Genomic DNA, 23,130 nt, shown 5'->3' with positions numbered 1-23,130 from the left:
TAACCTCAGGACCACCAAAAGGGGCCTTCTCCCTGCTGGGAACAAAGACCAACAGGAGATGCTGCCTTTTCTCCTGCCCTCTTGGGATTTTAACCAACAGAACAAAAGAATGATGCATGACAAAAGGATGGTGAATCGCAGCTGATATATAATTTAAGACATTCTATTATGAGCTAGCTAATATATATTTGGCTTTATATTTAAGCACAATTCAATTATTGGAATTCAGTTTGAACTGGTATTATTAATACATATTTTTTTTTCTGCAGTTGGTGCGTTTTTTTCCTTCTTCTAGTAATTGGATTACATTTATTATTACAGTCTAGCTTATCCGTTTCAAGTGTTAACCCTTTTCAAATTTCAACTTTACTCATTATCCACCTCTGGCCTTTGTTAGCAAGGGTATTTTGTGTAGGCAACAAAATGTTAAGATAATATACTGTGTGTCATATTTATTGTCATTAGTTTTATATACACAATGACAATTTCATTATGTAATAATTATGCAGAATGTTATTTTTTTTACAGCTTCTAAAATATAATCTCAATTCTATGCAAACAATGCAGGATATTGTTGATTATCAGACCTCCAAGTCTATCCTGTTTTTAATAAAACATGTCATTGCCTTCATTTATTACCATCATGTAATTACTTCTTAGTTTGCCCTGAATGTATTGGTTTATTAAAATGCTAACCTGAAATGTACAAATACAGTGTATTTATATAGACGACAGTAGTTGAAGTAAACAGCATTATCCGAACAGGCAGTAACCTCAATTATTCTGCTATACCGTAGTAGAAGGAGGACAAAATCGAGGACAAAATCTGTACCTTTTTATGTTGTTAGGAAGTAGTATTTTCACGTACCCATGTGACATCTTGCCTTTGGACAAAATCTAAACTTTTTTTCAAATAGGAAATCACATGGTGAGAAGCAGTAGTCTACATCCACCAATCAGATTGAGGCGTTCAGCAGTAAAGGTTGATAAGGCAATGAAAGGCAGTTTCTAACTGGATGTTGAATATTGATTGTTCTTGGGCTTTATGAGAATAACATAGACTTTTTAATGACACATTTTCACTGCTCCTTTATTCCCCTTTGGATGCCTAGATAAGTTTTACTAATAAAAAAGAAAGTTTGTGATATCTGTAGCTTAAATCAGACTGTCAACTAACACAATGAATATTCTGATTTTATATGGATTTTATATTTTGCCAGCATTATAACTGTTGTGTCACAGAAGACATTTTCTGTCTGGGAAGAAATATTTCCAGTGCAGCCATTTGCTTCCTAATTGATTTTTTCATGTTCGTTGTTTATTGAATAGATAAGTAGAGCTTGTGATATTTGATTACAGAGCAAGGCACCCATTTAACCTCCTATTTCTGTGCTGGCTGTGATTTCAAATGAGAGACAGCACACCTCCCTTAAGGCTCAGGCGGATCAGCCTTCCAGCAGTAATCCCTAATACTGTGAAACAGAACTTATAGGACTTCCACGTTATGCACCAGGATCCTGCTAGGGAATAGTCCCTGCTTTTTTTATGTACATTCAGACTTTGTTGTAGCGGGTCTTGGGGGTCCTTGGTGTCTGTCTGCTATGGAACTGCAAGTCTCAGCAACCATTGCATACTGCAACGTGTTGCTGGCTCAGATGACTGTACTTAGACATAGTCTAACTATTTACGGTTACAGTAAGGATTTCTACATTAACGACCTTGTATTTGTAGGAAAACAGCATAGACCGGGACGAAAAGTTTTTACAGCTGTGTTTTCTGCATGGCCCACCCCGGGACGATGCAGGACATTGGTAAAAAAAACTAAAGCCAGTGGAAGCAGTTCACACTACTGCAGTGCAATGTGATTTTGAGGTTCTATTCACTCATATGCATTTTGGTCAGACATCATAAAGCATGTCTTTTACAGAATAGTACCACAAAATATGGTAATGCAGGAGTATACATGGATCGTGATATGTTTCCATTAAGAATGGATTATTCGTAAAGTAGAACTCCAGGAAAACAGCTAAAGAGATGGTTCAAATACGGATGTGTTTATAGTTTTACATGCCAAAATCCCATTTCGGCCAGCCATTTCTGAAATCAATAGCCATGCAGCTCAGTAAGATCACTCTACAGTGCTGATGTCAGCAGCCACTGCCAATTGGAGGACTGGAGAGGAAGATGACATTGAAATGCTGGACTAGGACCCATTGTGCTTGGTTGTATAGAGCAGAATGTGTGCAAAACACAGGGCTGGCTTACAGAATTACAAATCTATTGGGAGATAGGCAGTAAACATATACAGCACATTTCTGTATGTATGTATGAGTGTCTCCCAACCATGAGAATGTCAAAACATTAGGAAGGAAAAAGAGGGAAGAAAAAGTATGAGTGTAATAATGTAACTTGGGATATTGTACTACAGTATACACTTCAGAACTGCCATGAACAGCATACAGGCACAGAAGTCAATAATATTCAGCATGCAAAACATTTTTGGTTTACCATTTAAAGCGAGAAGTTAGTGGTAAGCAAACAAATGTAGAAATACCATATCCCCTGCTTCATAAACAGCATAACATACACATTCAATTCACAAAGGAACCACCGCTAATAGGCAAACGCTGATAAACTTTTTCATGCTGAACTGGCTTTACCATATATAGCTGCTATTCTGTGTACACTGATATTGTTCCTGCATTTCTGGAACCAAGCACTGAGCACTGTATACAGCATATATATTTATATATTTCCTGGGAAAAAGCAGATTCAGCCATTTTTGGTTTTATTTGTGCACATTGCGAATGGACTGCATAAGGGAAATCTTATCTGAGCAGCAGACTAGATTATTTTGTGATTTATTGTTTTTATATATTTTATTCAGGATTCCTAATGAATATTTCATCGTATTATTACGGAAACAAGGCAAAACAGGATTCTGGCACTGAGCAATGCCTCCGATGTGTTAAATTGGCACTGAGATGTCCAGTATTAGGAATAATATGTGCTAATAAAAATATTCTGCCTGCTGCTTACCAGGGAAAAAAAGCACAAAAGAAGCAATATATTTGTAAAAATATATTAGTACATTTTTGATATACATTTCTTCCTCAGTTTATTGCCAATTTGTTATGTACATTTGTTTGTGTGGTCAGGGTCACAGGGAGCTTGTGCAAAAGGAACATGTAATATCAAATAAGAAATCAACTTTGCTGGTGTGACAACAGCAAGCTGCTCAAAGCTGGGTAGGGATTAGTTAGTTTTGAACTACAATCAATGCACTTTATGTATGCATGTTACTTAAAACATAAAAATGCATTTTTAAAATGTATTCTTTCTGCCACTAGGTACTGATCTTTGCATTACTTTTATAAAAGAATCCTTTTTGTGTTAGCGCTATCTGCCAGGGCTGTTTTTCTAGGATTTTTCTATTAAAAACAACTGATGCAGACGATCATTAAGGAAGACTAATTACTTGGGTTACAGAGAGCATATGTAATGCAGAAGGCCCCATAGGGTTAAAATGTATGTTAATTTAAAAATCCTTCCAACAAAAGGCTGGCTAGAATGATAAAAATCATATTCAGCTTTTCCCTTTCTAAAGGCCCCTTTCAAATCTTTGCCAATGGCAAAACTCTTGAAAATAGGATCCATTAAAGGTAAATGTGAAAGGTAATTTAGTATAAATATATTATTTCAGAGAGCCCATTTCTTTTAATGGATGTTTTTAATTTCTGTAAAATTGTAATACATCAGAGTGGTCAAGAGGAAGCTTTTTTCAATGCTTCTCCCCTTTGGATTGTATAAAATCCTACGTATGAATAGAAAAATAATTCACTCCTTAGACTCCCCTCTGATTTACTAAACTGTGCAACCTGCAGAAATTTAATGGCATATTTTGTGGGTATGATTATTTACAGAATTTACAGAATAATCTGCATTTGAAATATGGCTGCCATATAAATAAAATAGCCAGCCTCCATATATAAAGGGCCTTGATAAAATGTCATTCTAAAAGTACAAACTATAAATATAAAGATATAATAATGAAGTAGATGTTATATTACATTTACTGTGTTTCTGTTGTACAGATCAAAGCTCTGTACACGGCATACTAGGATTTATCTCAGCACAACAGAGAAAATAATACTTCTATCTTACTGATAAGGGGTATGATGTGCTGTGTGATGTCATAATCCCTCTTATCCTATGCTAAAAGATGTCAGTCTCATGACATTTAAGGCATTTTGTAAAAAAAAAACCATGATTTAAAAAAAAAAACAGCCCATCCTTTACCAGGAATCTGTACATAGTCATACATTTGTAGTAGGAATCATCAAAAGGAGCTGCATAACACACCTAGTAAATGCAGAATTTATGATGTCCCTTGCCCTTTTTTCAGTCATCATAAAGGACAACTTTATTAACATTTCTGGTAACAGGGTTATTGCTGCAATTGTACAAAGTTTGTATGACTTTGTATTACAGATTTCTACTGTTTTTTAGTTCATTTTTTTTTTTTAATTTGCACGCAAACAGTTCAAGTGCTAACTATGTAGATCTAAATGTACTGAAAGGCCACAAACAGGCCGAAGTCCACTTTGAAGTTATTTTTAGCAGGCCACATTTTGCATATTTCCTTACTGAAGTCTCGACCAGCTACAGTTATAGGTAGGTAAATGGTTATAACTTGACAAAAAAGTCTATTTTTGGTAAATTCCTTGGCCTGTGGGGTTGTTCATTGTTGGGAATCTGGCTAAATCTTCACATTTCTTTCATATATTTCCAAAACATAGAGACCAATGTCTTAAACTGAACAGGGAAAGGATCTATAAAATTGTCACAATGATTAGGATTCTGAATGCACATATAGCATGGCATTGTGATTCCTAACATTTCATTGCAGACATTTGTTGGCACATTTGTCTCTTCAGCGTATCTACATTCAAATAATCTTTAGTGCAGATACAACATAGTCATTCTGTGTCAGTCACACTCATGTTCGCCCCACACAAGTGACCCCCCTCCTCCATGGTCTCTTCCTCTACACAATATTTGTCTATCCTCCCTCTTCTCTCTGCACTGAACAGCACCAGGGTACTTTTTACATTCCTTCTTCATGGAGTAAACAATTCAATTCTTTCCCGTCTCCTAAGCTCCTGGGGAAGACAGCCTAACGCTTGGGACATGAGCAGTAGATTTTACATGTCTGCTTTGCTTTGTCTGTGGTTTTGTCACTCTGCGAGCATTATGAAGAAACCGTCTGTGCTGTAATTCACTTTGCACTTATTTAATTTGTGTTTTCATGGTCAGAAGGGGACATTTGGTCTATCTGATACTTAAGGAAGCATGATATAAACCAGAATCCCTGCTTGAAACCACAATTAAACCCTTTTATGCACATTTCAAACTTCTGCATGGGGCATGAAGAATTTATGCAAACCGTGTAATGTTGTCCAAATACCAAGCAGCTTTAAAAATAGATTTATTTGAAAAAGGTGTGGCTAGCTGAGGCCATTTTCATCATGATTAACCTCACATATTTGCTGCTAATTTTAAAACCTATTTTTCCCCAAAAAATAACAAAACAACATGTTGCTATGGAAGCTTACAATTTAATCCTGATTAGTAGAACTGCTTCATGGAAAAAAACAAATGCAGCATAGAGATGTAGCCACTGGGAAGGTTGGCTGTGTTGATAAGTAGAACCTGATATTATCTACATAGTGAGCTGCGCTCTGAGCTATTGTTTATTGTTGTTGGAGAATCTGGCCTGTGCTGACCGGTTATAGTGAACACCTGGATCTATTATCTAATTACCTTTCTCTTAGTCATTATTGCATATTTTGTTACAACCTCTCTGTGCAGCTTAGGAGAGACACTTCTCAGCCTGCAGCTTATGTACCCTTAGGGGTATGAGCGGCAGGTTCAAGGGTCATGTCTTCCTGTTCTATTGAACTCCGAAAGATAGTTTGAAGTTTCAGGAAGCAATCACTGATATATACCACATCTTGGTAAGTATGGCATTTTATAATTGTTCTATCATCTGAGGCTTTAGAAGAGAAACTGACAAAAATGGCAAGCAATGGCAGAAAATCAGAACATGTATGTGGAATGCATTAGTTTTGAATAGAATGATTGACGGGTTAGAACTTATGTCATGTTTTTACTGCTGTTTATGATTCTGTTGCGTAGATGTTTCCTTCATTCTTTTTGTGTCCTTGAAAAAGAAGTAAGTAGCCTTGAAGTAGCTAAGCAAGAAATACATTGAGCCTCTGCTAGGTATTTATTAATGTATCGGAATATGTTTTGAGAGATTTCCTCTTGCCACAAATCATAATGGATACTTTGTGGCATCTGCATCTTTTATAGGTTAATTAAAGGTGTTCTCCTTTTTTTTCCTAACACTGAGAATTTGTATGCCCTCCAAACACCCAGCCTTGTGCAGGAACATTTAAAGAAAATAATTTCTCAGAAGAATATTGAAAAACACAAAATAAAAGGCCGGTGCACAAATGTAACTGCAACTCCTTAAAGGGCTATGCACATCTAATGGTTGTATAACCATTTGATGACCACAAAAGTATTGTGTGTTGATATTTTGTCCTTTTTGTTGTTTATACTATGTTATCGTTTAGAATGTTTAATTTATTTTTATAATGAAACCTGAAACCTATATAATAACCTTTCCACCCCACTACTGAACTTTTTACTGCATCCAATCCTGTCGGCATATCATATAAAAGACTCTCTATTAACAAAAACAAAGTTGTAACTGCTTTTAGCAAATTCCACATACTTGCATATCTTGATATATTGCAAACATACCTTTACAAAAGTCAGAGCTCTTTTTTTGTCTTTTAAACCTCGCATTTACAGATTTTTTCTAGGTACAATGGAAGTAAAATGAAAGTAATCCTCAAAGCAAGAAATGGTATGCAGAGTAGGCCCTGCTATGCCGACTAACAAAATCTATTCTGGTGCAATAGCGTTCCTCTGAAAATGAGCTGGATAAACATGGGGCTTTAACAAAGTGATGTCACCCACAGCAACTTATAGCAAGGAGATCTCTGGGTCTTAAAATCACATATGAGCTACCACTAGAAGGCTTTAATATCCTACTTCCTAATGACTCAGAACATGAATATATGCACCAGAAATTAACTTAATCCTTACAGCAATATTCGGACTGCTCTCAGTAGAATGGTAAACGTATCAGTTTACAATGTATCTAGGTAAAAGAAAACACAATAAAAATAGTAATTGATTTTTTTATGAAGCACTGACAGGGTCCTTTGGGATAAACTACTGGTCACACTGAAATCTGTAAACCTACAGTAGCTTGTAATAACATTTTCTGCTAGGTTATATGTTACATGCAAACGTATTTATGAATTATTTAGATTAGGTGGTTTGTATTTTATTATTAAGGCCATCTCCACCATAGGCAATAGTTGTTTCTATGGCCGGTATTGCTTTGGACCTACTGGACTTAATTAAGTTAAATCACCTTTTGGCGTCTTTAAGACTCAGAATGTAAAAACCCAAAAACTCCCCAAGTTCTGCCCATCTGCAAAATCATACAATGGTGACAGAACAGACAACTAGTCAATCCAATTGTGAGTAACAACATTGGCCTTGAGGTAGGGAATCCTATAAATGTTTATTACTACCAGTTTGGGGTATATACAATTCCTTCAAGCCACTCATTGTTTTTTAATCATAAGGCTGCTTTAGTATAGATCATTTATCACATTTTGTTTACATAGGGTGTAGTGTCCGTTGATATTTTATGTATATTTTATATATATATATTTTTGATCAATCCTGCTAACTTGAATATCTAATTAAAATATATTTGATAGTTATGTGATTTAGGTTTAAAACGGCGAATCATTATTGGCTGTTTGTTGTATGTAACTAGTATATTTTCCAATGTTTTTATGTCTACATTAAATTTTATTATTGTTGTTGGCCTTTTTTTTTTCACAAAAAGTTTACTTAAACAGCTAATGAAAGTGGATTAATTAAACATATTCATGCAGTAATTGAGTGTTCTTAATGACTCTGTGTAATTATGAAGTAGATACAAGCTGATATGTTTATTGCTGCAATATGGTTTGTACTTCATTAAAGAGAATTAAATATTGTCTATAAAAGTCTAAAAAAATGAATTTAGCTATGGTTTTATGGTCCCCACTGTGAACTTTTAAAGTTCTGTAAATCTTAAGCATTTTGCTAGGTCAGTCTGTCAATAACGTACCAAATAACCAACATATGGCATATTTCACACTGAGATACAAAGAGTAGTATAGTGCATTAGACCACAGTAACCAATCAGAAATCTGTTTTTTTTTTTTTTTTTTTTTTTTCATTTATTTTATACTGATTTTTGTACCTACATGTATTTACCACTGGCTAAAATAATTTTAGCATGATGACAATGCTGGAGTTGATTTTGAGAAAGCTGCTGTCACAATATAGTCTTTTTTTATTTAAAGCAAATTTCAAATCAATTGTACACATAAAGCACCCACAAATAATTACACTCTCAGCCTCAGATAATTGTCAATGCCAGTTAGTATATTGATCGGACTTACTAATATGTATCCTTTCCTGGCAGTTTGGTGTGCCATCCATTTGCTGCTTATATTCTGGTCTCTTTGTACTCGGATAATGTAGCCCCATGCAGTACAATTGGGTTACATCACATAATATTGTCTTGTTGCAGGAAAAGTACAATAGAGATACTCACATTAGACACAGCTAAATAATTAATTTGTTAATAGTGCTCATGTGCATATTGTGTTTTCTGCCACTCTATTAGCCTTGATGATCCGCCATCATTTGTTTGTGGGAAAACAACGCAGAGTAACTTACTTGCAAGGCTTGCATTCACTTATCTGGGATGGTCGACATACGCAGTGATCACCAAACCCCATTATGAAGGATCTTATAGCCCTTTCTGCCAGACTGGATGATTATCCAAATAGATTTTTTACTAGGAGTCTGACTTTCTTAAAGTTCAGACTAAGCCTAACCTACAAATTTGGACTTGTTCTAAAGAAAACACTCTTACTGGACTCTAAAGCAATATTGCTAGTAGCAAGGTTTGGACCTCAACTTTAGGCCCACTTGTATCAAAGTCAAACACAGACTGATGAGGGTTCTCTAGCTAATAAATTATAAACTAACACCACTTTTTCTTTTAAAAGATAAAATTATCTACTTCTTTTTAATTTGTAAAACATTAACTAATAACTTCAATAATACATCTTGAAAATATATCAAGTGCAGTGTCCTCTCCAGCCCATGTTAGCCGGGTGATGCACTTTTCAGTAGCCACCCGCCTGTTTTTGGATGGGCATTGAAAATTTGGGTCTCAATACAGGGCCACCACCCAGCTTTAAAAAAATTCTTTGGGTTAAACACTGAAGTGATTGTTTCAATAGCGTCTCACTCCATCAGTATCCATGTTTGTTCATAATAAATATGTGTTTAAAATATACAAAGAGGTATCAGAAGCTGTTATGTTAGCACAACTGTGGGTCAAACAGCAACTCTTTCTGCAGTGATTTTAATATCGGCCATGTTACATAAACATGTCTGAAATCCATCTGTCTAAGCACCTGTGCATACCCTTTTACTAAGTTAATTGTCTAATTGCTAGTTATCTAAAAGGAATCTTTGGAGCCTCTATGTTAATTGTGACACAGCCAAAATTAGAAGCTGTGACGTGAACCACAGCTCCACATTTAAACTTTCACATTCCAGGAAAATGAGCACATGCTGTGATATATACCTGGCACAGGGTCGAAGGCATAAACACGCTCATCAGGGTAAACTAAACAACACGTTATTTGGACACAAATTAAAATCCAATGTCTCATTTAGAGAATGTTCTTGCTTTTAAGACCAACTAACTAAATTGATTCAATGTGATAAGACTTGTAATATTAATAGCGTTCACAAATACATAAGTAAAAATTTCCCACTCCATGACGAAAATTGAATTGGCTCTGACTTGGAAGAATGGTCATGGGATAGGGATAATAAATGCAGTATAGGTCCTTGGTTGGATCTTTTGTACCAGTGTTTCCCAACCTTTTTAACATTTGAGAAACCCTATAATAATGTTTGTGTGTTGGGGAATCCTTGACAATATTACCAATATTCAAAGCTCAAAGTACATGAGAGGTGGTCAGTGTGAAGAATGCCAGTTTGGAAAAAGCTACGTACACACTTCCAATTATTATCGTTGGAAAACGAACGGCGAACGTTCATGCACGATATATACGAACAATCGTATAGCACCGATCCTGCACATAGAGTTAACGACACGATCGTTCGTAGATATTGTACACACAATAGATACAATCGTTTAAGCGATAGAGGAACTATGTGCACGACAGGAAAGTGAACGAACGTTCGTTCATCACGCATGCTCAGAGCATGGACGATCAACGAACGACCGTACACACGAACGATGTTCAACGATCGTCGTCCAATCCGATCCGTCAGTCCGGTCGTTCGTTTCCAGCGACTTTCCTCGTTCGTCGGCGTCGTTGGTTACTTTTTACGAACGATTTTTTGCCCAATCGATCGTTCGTCGTTCGATTGGAACGATAAAAATTGGAAGTGTGTACGCACCTTTACAGATGGCCAAAAAGATCATTGACATCAGTTAAACTGACCTAAGAGTCACAATTTGCTGGCTGCTCAAGGAACCCTTAGCAACTATTGGTGGATTCCAAAGGTTCCATGGCACCCAGGTTGAGAAACACTGTTTTTCAGGCACATAAAGGTTAAATATATCATGCTCATTGTGAGATCATCAAAGCACAACTGTGGTCAAAATACAGGCCATATACCATCCTATTATTTTTTGTAGTCAAGATATTATACAAAAAATATAAATCTCTTGTGTCTTTCAAGCACAGTGACACCATACATCGAGATATTACCAAATACTACCCATACCTAGTTTGCATGCTGGTTATGTCCTATACGTTTAGGCTTATCACAATATTATGCACCATGATAAAGGCAATGAAGGGAACTGTAACATTGTAGTCCTTTTATTGGAATGAGTTATTCTTCATTTTAAATAATTGTTTACCTTTAAATCTAATCTTACGGAAAATACCCCCAAACAATGAATAAAGTATACAATACATTTCAAACACCTTCTGAACTTTCGCATGTCTTCACTTGTTAACTTGTGGCTACGTAAATACACTTAATAATGAGTGAAAACAGATTTTAAATGAGTGACATTTTTCTTTACTCTGTCGGTAATTTTTAAATTCTTAATGGCAAAGTGTGAATGATTATTTAATAGCGTTATTAAATATTAAACCATTAGGTCATGCACATTTTTTGAAGCTGAGATTTCAGCAAGTTTTCTCGTATAGTGTCCTAAATTAAAAATGCTAAGCCTGTCGCTATAGTGACAAGTAAACAACCGCTAATGAAAGATCCTAATTGGGCAAAAGTGTAGCAAGTTAAAAAAAAAAAAAAAAAAAATGTACACTGTATGTTCTTAATACTTAAGAATCCAACCTCATGCACTTGTCTACTATCAAAGTTTTTTTTTCTTTCTGTTTTTTTAAAGAACACACATTTTTTTTTAGGAAATTGCACTGAAGACAATGTACTAATTCATGAGTGTATGGATTAGTTATTGCGGTGGTTTAGCTTAATACACTTGGGTTATGGTGAAAGTATAGAACTGACATCTACTGCTTTACTTTGTTTATTGATATTTTTTTAATCTATTAGTTTTTTTGTGTTTATTTTTTGCTGTCAGAATGCTCCTAGATTTTGTTTCAATTACTTCCTGTCCTAAAGATGCAACAGGAAATAAGAGGAGATCTCTCCTTAGCATACAAAGTTTTCATCCCAGAGAGCAAGTGTCCCAATTGGGGGATTAGCACAAAAACCTGATAGATAGTCCAACCTTTCCCATTATTTTTACAAAATTAAAAAAAAAAATAAGTTGCTTTACATACACTATAATGTCCCCAACTGCTATTACCACACAATTACTCCTCAGCCCTCATAAACTCCCCTCCACATGTAACCCCAGGACGAAGACGTTTAGATAAAGTGGGTGTAGTGATAGTGAGGTCATTTTATGTTTGGCCCAGTAACCCTTTGTGTCTCCAGGACCACAAAGCAACACAACTTGTGCTAACCCTGAGATATCATCACCCTCATATGCTTTAGTAATAAATTGACTAACTGAAAACAACCATTTAAAACTTTGATTGACAGCAGACAGTGATTTCAGAACTATAGGAGCTGCCTGTTCCAGACCCAAGAGAGAGTTTCAGACAAGACAGGAGATTCCTGCCTTGGGCCTCTTTCATGTCTGGGAACCATAGCTGCCTCCTGGACTAGTTTTGCCACAAAACATATGGAAGGCAACAACTGATAGTCAAAAGAAGGTGCGGATCCCAAGAAAAAAAAGAAATGAAAATACAGTGATAAGCTGTCAGTACAGAAAGCTGAATTTGTGTTTATTTTGTGAAATGTTAGGAAGCAGCCTTTCTCACAAGCCTGGAAGATTAGTCACTGAACAATTAGCTGTTTTCACAAAGGAGAAGATCTATTTTATGGGCTTTAACTCGGTTCTGCAAACTATGAACTAGACAGTGTTTACTGTAGCCAGAAAATGTGTTGGCATTGTTTCTGCATAGACGAAGAATCTCTGGATTGTCTCAAATTGTTAGCTGCCCATTTGCAGACATGCAAGCTTTTAGTGTGCAATTTAGGTCAATGGATAGAGGGGGGGAAAATGTGTTTAGGCGACAGATTTTAAATCACTATAATATAAATATGCTTCCCTCTTCATCCGGAATTTGCTTTCTTTCTAGGTAATTTAGTACAGCAGACATGCACTCATGGTTGTCTTCATAATGTTAGGGATTAGGATAGTGAGGATTTAAAACTGACCCTTAATCTTCAGCATCAACTTTAAGAGCGAAATCTAATATGCAAATGGAAGATATTCATTTTGTGTTTACAATTTTTAATCTCTATCATTTAGTTTTTAAGAAGGTTGGAGCTTATTCTTGCCTTATTTATTTCCAATCTTAAAGTGTTATGCCATTAAAATCTTTATCATTTGCATTGCACAGGGAGAAAAAATGTTTACGCAAGAAGGTTAAAATAGCATTTTTATAAATCTGTTTTAAATAGAACTTGATATCATTATTAGACATCTATACATATGTCATTGCTATATATACATATGATTATGCTCAGCATGTAACAGGGAAAAATTTTTAATTAGATTCTCCTAGTTAAAATGTTTTCCATCACGCCATCAGCTTGGAACAGATAGTTCATATAATGTTATATTTACACTGACACAGTTAACCAGTTCTGTACTATTTCTCATTGCCCAAATATATAGATGCAATGTTTCTTTCTGTCCTTTTCTGTTTTTGCTTTCTTCCCCTGTACTCATAATTTTTGCTCACTGTTTGTTAGCAGATTCTGATAAAGATAAATTAAATGTCAGCACGGTTTATATCAGATTCAGTAATCAGAGGTTAAGCAACTGATTTATCTATGGTCAGCTATCTCAGGCTTAAACAATATTTTCAGACCCTCTAATAATGTAATGTATCCTTCGAGCCTCAGGCAGAATATTCTTGGGATAGTTGCAAGTGGATTTTCTTTGTATGATCTGTAATTTTATTTTAGATTAAGAACATGCATTTCATTAGGATTCTTTTCAGTAAAAATATTATTTTACAGGCTACCCATGTACGCCTTATGCAACGGTTACTATACACGCCTTATCAAGCTTATTTGACATACAAATGAACAAGCTAAAACGTTTTTAACACTACACGTAAAAATATTTTAATTTTCAAGTAATAATACCTAACAACAAATATACAGGTAGTGTTCTTAAATTGGGCTATCTTCAAACAGTAATAATAATACTTTTTAAAAGAATGTTATGGTGATGCACGCCTTGAGTTTAACCATCAAATTTGCACACGCTCTAGAGAGTTGATGTAATGCAGCACTAAGCCAATTTAAATTTGAACTCCATGTAAAAGGCTAAATATGCAGATGAAATATGAAATCTTATACCAGCAATATGATTTTACATTGTGTTCACCTGTGATCTAGGCACCCTTGCCAGATAGCACAGTCAGGATGGTGACCTAATTTTTCTGTATGGCAGTTATGTTATATAGGTTAGTCACCTGCTCAACCCAGCGTGAAGAGCTGAGGATCAGGACAATGGCTTCATATATATGGGTATCTAGAAGGCTTTTAATGGAGCTTGAAGACCAGTGTTTCCCAACCAGGGTTTACTCACAATCTTGTGGACATTGGCCAGTGTGAATGGCTTCCGTAAACTAACCAACAAAACCATTGGTGACATAAAAAAAAAATAAATAATAATAATTTGTATCATAGTAAAAAAACAGGTTTTATCTATCCTAAACTGTTTCTGGCTTCTTGTTGAAAAGGTAAAGTGACGTTGGTATAGGCTATAAAGCTTATTAGAAGTAAAGATATAGTTAAATAGCAAATTTGAACGAAAAGATTTTTTTTTTTCTTGCTTGAAGCTGCATTTCCTCATATTACCAAATAAATCTATAATTAATTTTTCCAGATGCATTAGGGTTTCAGTAGAACAGAGAAACATAACATACATCTGCTTGATATATTTTACACTTAATTAAAAAGGTTGGTTTCAAAACATTTTTACAGAATAATTGTAGTCTTAACTCATTTATCTAACTGGTCTTGCAGGTACAGAAAATAGAGTTCCCTCCAGCTGTTTCAATCAAAACTCAAATTAAAAATAATGTCTTTAGACAGAAGAAGAAATGTTTAGATTGTAAATTTGATTCACCCCGCATTTCTACATACATAATGATGTATAATTAATCTTTTGTGGAGCGCAGATTGTAAAGAAATCACTTTGGATGAAATACATAAAGCATGAAAATATTTTTGCTTTCGGGCTTCCTGCGCAATATGTTCTTATAATATTCAGCTGTTAATTGGGATGTTTAATGGGCTCTGTTCCTTATTCTGTGTGATATTTCCACCAATGTATTAACTGGGTTTAAGTGAAGTAACGATATTTAAGTCAATGAAAGAATAACTATTTTATGTATAATGAGCACCTACAGAATGTTTGTGTGCTAGACTTTCAAGTAATGGCTTCCAAAGCTCTATTTAGAGTTCACACTTTCACATTGGAATAATGACTCCCTGTTAAAAGACTGCTTCTCTTTTTATACCACCCATGTTACCTAAAGCTGAGAAATAACAAGTACCTATACTGGTGAAATAAATGGAAGCAGTTTTACCTGTCAAAGGTTTGCATTTCTGTCCATCCAGTCTGGTACACAATACAGCCCTGTTTGGTAGCAATTAATGTAAAAATGCATTAATAAACATACAGCTGCTTTCTTTTATTTCTTTGTCTGGACTTGAGCTTTATTAGATATTAATCTAGGCATTGTTAAAGATGTTATGCTGCTTGGAACATATCCATATTCACAGATGAACCATGGAAGCAATAATAGGAAAGCCTGGAGAATAAGAGGGTATGTGTTTGAGATACATATGTTATTGGAGAGCTGTGTGCCTCCTGTTAGCAGCCCATTTTAGATATTTGCAGGTTAGAAAATTCCAACTTTCATGACATGATGCTTGTTCCTGGTTAGTGGATGTTGACCCATTCCCTGACAGGTTCCCTTACATTTGTATTTTTTTATTTTAATATTGCATTTTTTAATCAAACATTTTTTAATGTTTGAATTTAATAGAATTTTATGTTATTGAGGTCCAAACATGTATTTGTTAGCATGGGTGACTAATGACCCCCTTAAATGGAATATGTGCTGTGTCATTTATTTCCTATAAATCATCCTATTTGTGTGTTTTTCTGTGGGGAGTTTTCATCCATTTCAGAAGTCTAGAACTTAAGGGAAAAGGGGCATTGATTTTTATCGCCTAACAGGTATCACAGGCTGCAAACAATTAATCCTTTTCAAGATCTAATATATATCTACTACAGCTCGGCTACAGTTTGGCAGCAGTTTTCTGAACATAAGAAAGCTATTTATTAATTGTAAAATAAATCATTAATGAACAGGGCTGCATGTATGTTTGAGGAAAGTTATACTTCTCTGCTATGAATCTCTGACAAAATGCCAAGAGTTTTAGTGCCAAAAAGTTTAGTATTACATTTTTTTTTTTTTTACTTTAAACTCGGTAGTGGTTACTGGTAACATGTGTTCTGATAGAATTTTTTTTAATCTGGCCTAAATCCAAATAATGTTAGTGTGTGTTTAAAATACTTAAAAAAATAAATTAGTCTTTTCTTTTTCATAAAGTTGGTAATCCAAGAACTAAGATGAAAACCTCTGTATAGCTATAAAGTCCACAGAACATGCGTTATAAAGTATTTCACTACTCAGGTTTTTCCTAAAGATACACAGCAGACCCCGTGTCCGTGCCAATTAGTTAACTGGTAGATCACTGGAGGTCCAATGGAAAGTAATTTAAAACTCAGAGAGGATTTAAAAGGTAGCAGTGGGAATAGTGAACTATGATTGGTTGTAATGATATACATTATCCTCCAATAAATATTTAGAATGAAAGAAGGCAAGACACCAGGGGGGAAATGGAGAACGTAAATCAAAATAATTAATTTAACAAAAATGATAAATGTCTGTCTGTGAAAATATAGAATTGCCCCAGAATGATGATCAAGCGATCCGGCTACTTTAAAATACATTTGTCATTTTGTAATGTAGACTTGGAGGTTTTTTCCTACAGACTAAAGTGAAATAATAAGTAAATATGGCTAACTCAAAATATAAGATAACTGGAAAATATCCGATCCAGGATTGAAAACATTTGCCAGCTAATAGCAAATGATTTCTAGGAAACCCAATCCAGGTTTATTGGATCACACAGGTTTACCCATAATAAATCTTCTCTAGTATTGGAGAGTCTTAATAAATTAGGCCTCATGTGTAAAGGTATAGAGCATATGTACAAGAAGAATTTAAGTTTGGTTTGGTCAAACCTGAGACAGGAAAATACATGGTTTGATTTCAATATATTTTTTCTGCTGGGACTGCATATGATTGTGGCACATGTCCCTTCATAACAAAAGGAGAGAGGAAGCATAACTACTTGACATGAATATTCTCTTTGGGAAAAGGCTTGCCAAAATCTGTCTTTAATGTGCTACTTCTTGTGAGCATTTTCAACGCTGGATGTTTTCCTTATGTGTAGGTTACATGAAACCATTTAGGTTCATATACTAATTCACGCAGTAGGTTAGTAGTAATTATTCATGGCCTCCAGTAATTGTTCATGTCTGCTATTAACAGGTAAAAAAAATAAACGGTTTTACTCTCTAAGAGAAATAACTATTAGCTAGGTTTGTATCTTTTTTTTTTTTTTTATATCAAGTGTGTGTATATAGAGCTTTCCTACCCTGTAACACAATGGAGATCTCCCGGTAACTGGCTTTTATATTTAGATTCACACATTGTGATTAAGCTGAACCCCATGAATATATGTCATAAAAACATAATTTAGTGCATGTATGTATCTACTTGATAACAATGATTGATAATATGTTGGGAAATGAAAACAAATTCAGCCACGCAATACAAGCTGCAAAGCGTCTTTCTTCTGGGGTTAGCATTTCTAAGCCATCAGAATGGGTGACCGAGCTGTGTGTAGGTGACAGGTCCTCATCAAAATGCTGTAGTGTTTCCTCAGTGAGTCCACTGGTCGTGTTGTCTGAAGTATAGAGGAAAACGAAAGCTATTAGGAAAATGCCCTACTGGACGCTGTAACCTTGTCATTTGTTTAGACTCCAAGTTTAAATGTGACATGAGGATAAAATGCTTTGTGGTGATATGGATGAACCAAAAATGGCTGTATAAATATGTTTTATCGCATTGTCCTAATCTTTTCTCATCAACTCTCCCAGGCCTCTTTCCTTTTATGATACCAGAGACTGTAACTATTAAGTTCACGTAGAACTGAAAGCCACAACAGCTGGACTGTTGCAAGCTCCCTGTCTCCGCCATAAAGTAAAACACGTTAAATTAAATTGTGTTTTGCTTAAAATTTTAATCAAATCAAAATATATTTTTTCATGTTATAATAATGTAGGGATTACATCCAATCAGAATTCATCTTGTAACTAAGCTAACTGCACTAATGTGTATCTGTCAGGTTCACATTGATTGATTACTGCACCTTCACAAATCTGTTTATGGCCTGCAAAATAAGATAAGAATAGGATTTTGGAGAAAGATTCTTAACAATATATTACGAATCAGCAAATCCCCCATTCAATGTTATCATTAATATTTGAGAGTCCATTACTTCACACCATTGATGGCCTTTTTCTGTTGAAAAATATCACATATCCCAATGTTGAGAAGAATCGGCAGGCTTACTCCATCAATGTGCACGTGAAGTAACCTATAATCAGTATTTATTATTCATAGGTACTACACTGAAACTGATCATGGAGTTTTGATAAAAGACTTGTTTTATTTAGCAGCTAAATTGCTTACAAATACAGCTAAAAAATACACAGAATAGGTTAATATATCGTAAATATTATTCATAACTCATTGCAGTTCACAGAAAGTTCCGGACCATTTCTTCAGAAATTTCTACCACAAAACATATCTCTTATATCATCCATGTATAGTCCAAGATCTTAGCTAAATGTTAGTTATTATTATTTAACATCTAAACCTCCAAATGTGTATGCTACAAACCCTACCAATCCACATTGATGTAAAACAAAACATTAACCTACTATACAAATTGCAATTCACCACCCCAAGACTGCTAAACTAAATTACCATTTTATAGATGTAATACAGTAACAAGTCACCTGCATGGCTCCTACAAATAAACACAATCTCTGATGTCATCTTTTATTCCCAAACACTTGGAGAGACCAGTGAGGTTTTCTTGCTAGCAAAGTAGAAAGGAACTGCAGACGATTTGTTAAATAAAATGGTCTGTCCCCAGGCCAGTTAGTTGGTCGAATGCCAAACAGTAATCCAGTACAATTAACTATCAAAGATGCATGCACACCATTATCCCAGCAGATCAGACTGCAGCCACCTGGAAGTTCACAGAACTCACCCATACCGTATCCCTCAATCACTCTTAGACTCGGAATATGGGATTTAGAGCATATAGAATCGGGCCAATTTGTTTCCAAATGACTGGGTCCATGTTTAAGTTTTAGAATGTTCTAGTTTACTGGTTGTCTGTTTTGTAAAGAAGGCTGAAGCACCCATTGTGAATGCCTGTTTATTGGCGAATAAGTGGTTTTCCTGTTAGACCTAGATGGCTGAACAACAGGGTAAAGAAGGGGAAGCCTTTGTTTTGCTATATATGGTATTGTTTTTTAAAAATGTGTTGTTTGTACTATTAGGTGTATAGGCAATATACAAAAAAGAAGTAATAGACAAAATTGTGACCATCACTCCAATCGTCCTAAACCGCTCCTAGGTCCTAAAACCAGCTCTAGAGTGTTGATGTGGCTGTAGTGTTGGTGTCCTAGATCTATATTGACAAAGACTGAAAATATTGATTTTATGTTCTCTTTAAAGCTATGGATTACATTGCTGTTTTAGGGAGTCATAATACTTTTCTCACAAAGCCACACGTGCTCACAAATGCCATATCTCTGCCCTAAAACCATTTTATCATTTCTGGCAACTGAGAAGTGAGTTTTGCTTCTTTTTCAACTTTGTGTTTGAATCATTTGACTCTGTGGATATGAAACACCAGTGTGTGTCATAATAATTTATGCTATGCCAAGTACATTTGAAACGTGTATGAAGCCACTTGCTGAGAGACTTCTAATGGTAAAGTGCGGCACATAAATCACAATTCCCAAGTCAAGACAAGAACAAATGTTATTTTGCAAATGTTTTTTTAAAAACAATAAAATAAGAATTAACACTATACTGGATGATCTATCCAGAGTAAACATTTGAATCTTAAAAAGGTAATGGCTGTGTTTAAAATCTTGTAACCAACAAAAACAGCTTCTACCATTTTTATTATTTGACTACATGAACATATTAAATGATGGCATCCCCTATTACAAACATGATGCAAAACCCATACAATGTAAGATTATCACAAAACCAGAAGATTTTGTATGTTTATATCATCCAGTAATCTTTCCCCACTTATGGTTCATTTTACAGTGTGTGTACCAATTCTAATGTATTGTTCTTGCTTTTAATTATTGTTGCCAGTTTAGAAATAACTATTACTATTACCCAACAGCATGATTCATACTAAAGACTTCCTGATTATTTACATTTTTTGTTACCAACCAGAAACGTGTAAAGTAGTCACCCATCTGTCATGCAAAGTTTTAAGAATGCTGAAAAGGGAATCCATTAGACATGGTGCTGGAAAAAGATGAAAGCAATAGGTGAATTTGTGAATTAAAATCCATTGATGGAGACCTGCAGGATAGAAAATGCAAGCTGTATTAGTAACCCAACAAGTCAGTGGAGTTCTTTCTTCAGAAAGAAACAAAGATAGCAGTAATTAATGACCCTGACTCTGTGCCAAAAAAGCTTTCTTCTGACAACTTCAACTTAATTAAAACTTAAGACTTTTCAATGGCCTCGGAAAGCTCCTTATGGGGTGAACGCTTGCAAACTCGTGAGAAAATTTTGTAAGTTAAAGGAAAAGATGTGTGTTACTACTGGTAGCATGACTCTAATCCCTGACAGTCAAAGAATCTATTTAACCAAAGCCTTTTCTTTTAACCGGCTCACACCTGCAGGCTTATTGGCACTTCCTCTGCACCAGAAAAGGCAGTTTTTGTGTTCCACAGAAGATCAGATAATAGATGGCTTGCTATTGCTTTTGTTTTTGTGCATTGTTCATTAGGCTGTGAGTATTGCAGTCCCGCTTGATAAGCTTGGTTTGTTTGTAGTCCAGTACAGTTTCAGATTTTCAGCAACTTTAGCAAGGATAGGAAAAGAACAAAAAGTTTCAACCTCTTCATTGGTGGAAAAGGCCAATAGAGTTTTCTATGCTTACAAGTCAGGAAAGGGGTTAATGAAAAAGTTTTGCGAAGCAAGATTCACACTTGAAGGGGTAATCTGAAAGACAGAGGCATGCTGTTCTTCACACTTTTGGATTCTAAGGAACAAACAATTTAGCTGGCCTGGACTGTTTTTAGAAACCAAATGCATGTTTAAATAACTCTTGAGCCTTCTCACTTAAACCGATCCATTCAACCTACAAATGAAACAATCAATGATGAGTTGTAGCAGCAAAAAAGAACTCCTAAAGTGTTTCACAAGATAAAAAAACAGCCTGTTTTATGCAGCATGAGTCAAAGAGAGATGAATGTTTGTGTACTATTTTAAGCAAACATTAGTGCATCAATAAGTACATCTCCTGGTAATACAGTGTGTTCTGTAGGTCAGTTCCAGTGTGTGTGTTCCAACTTTTTTACCACTTATCGCTTCTGATAACATATTTTTTACATACATGAAAGGACACCAAAGTATTTATTTAAAAGGAACATACTAGGAGCATGTGAGGCTGGGTAGTTGACATCCGTTGCCTGATCCTTTACCCCCTAGCTTTCTAACTGTATAGCGCAAGGCTTAGACAAAGTAAGTAAAGCTACATTTAAATACAAATATATCAAAAGTAGGCTTCACAGTTATATTAAATATAATATGAAACTGAATAGTGCCATAAGTGTCAATGGGACAGAATTTCCCAGTAAACCAAAAGACAACTTATAGTAATTGGTGATTTTGATCACTTTATAAGGTTTCCATGCCTTATACAACTTTAAATTGGCAAACTCCATGGAGAATGAAGTGTGGTTTTTTTTTTTTTTTTTTTTTTTTTTTTTAACCTTGTTCACCACTTTTGCTACTGATCACCAATATAGAAAGCAGCACGACCTGGCCAGCATTAAAGTCAATGTGCCTGGTACCACTGCATGTTAAAGTGGTGATCCCAATTTGAACAGATGGTGTTCAGTTACTATACTTAGATAAATAAACTTTCTATTTACTGCTTATTACTTGTTTGCACTTTTAATTATGTTGCAAAAAAGTGGAGAGCGTGTTTCTGTTTTAAAATAAGCATTTTGGTAGTGAGTCCTATTGAAAAGGGAAAACAATACCATTCCATGTCAAGATGACAACTGGTTCTAAAAGATCCATTTTGGGAGATTCCAGCAGTTTCTTGTATGTTGTCCACCATGTCTTGGTCAGGTATCACATGTCAATGTGCAACTTACCTCGTGAGAGGTTGGTTTAGCTAACCCTGTTTGACTTACAAAAAGAGATTACTCAGTAACATTTAGCTATTGTGGTTAAAGGAAAGAGCAAGTCTTGCATATCATGTCATCACTGTGGTTACAAAGCATTCACCGGGTAATTTAATCTTTACGGGTAGTTTTTTTTCTTTGTAACTAACCACTTTCAGATGTTGGGATAGAGAAAAAAAAGTTTAAACCATCTTGTTTAAAATCTTACATAAACTCTTATCGGACAGATAAGAGCTTGTTGTGTACCTTTGTACCCTAGTTAGGTGATATTATGTGATTTTGGAGTACTAACTGTTTTCACAGTAGTATGTTACTTAAATTTGCGTGTATTTATTATCCCAATAGTGGAGTCAGGCCCTTTGTTCGATTGGTTGTCAATACATTCATGATATTTCTCAACCTTTGTTGACATCAAGGTGTTTTTGCCATTTAATCACAAGTAGATTATTGGTACAGTGATATTAGGTTTTAATGAAACTTCAGTGCCTTTACTTGTTACTAAATATATGTATACAAGTTACAAATACTGTGCTTACAAAATGCCAAAACATGGCATCTCACTGTCTCAAATAAGCTCTCAAAGGCCAGTAGCTTCATTTGGAGAATAGGTATGAGATGGTTTGTGTTAAATGGGCATTGTGTTCCTATTGAATCAGAAAAAGTGACTTGCTAAATGAGTTTAGACTGTTCACTAAGCAAAGTGGAAGGGAAATGTAAGAAAAAAACATGATCTTTGCTAGCACATGGTTGATTGGTAG

General features: G+C 35.1%; 1 protein-coding gene across 3 annotated transcripts in view; it reads left to right on the top strand.

The window, feature by feature from the left end:
- ZFHX4 (zinc finger homeobox 4) overlaps positions 1–23,130 on the top strand; it is a 136,004-nt gene that overhangs the window by 41,038 nt on the left and 71,836 nt on the right. The window lies entirely within an intron of this gene.

The sequence above is a fragment of the Pyxicephalus adspersus genome, chromosome 5 (assembly GCF_032062135.1).
Source record: "Pyxicephalus adspersus chromosome 5, UCB_Pads_2.0, whole genome shotgun sequence".
Classification (NCBI taxonomy): Eukaryota; Metazoa; Chordata; class Amphibia; order Anura; family Pyxicephalidae; genus Pyxicephalus; species Pyxicephalus adspersus.
The sequence above is the reverse complement of the archived record's forward strand: the minus strand, read 5'-3'. Positions and strand labels throughout refer to the sequence as shown.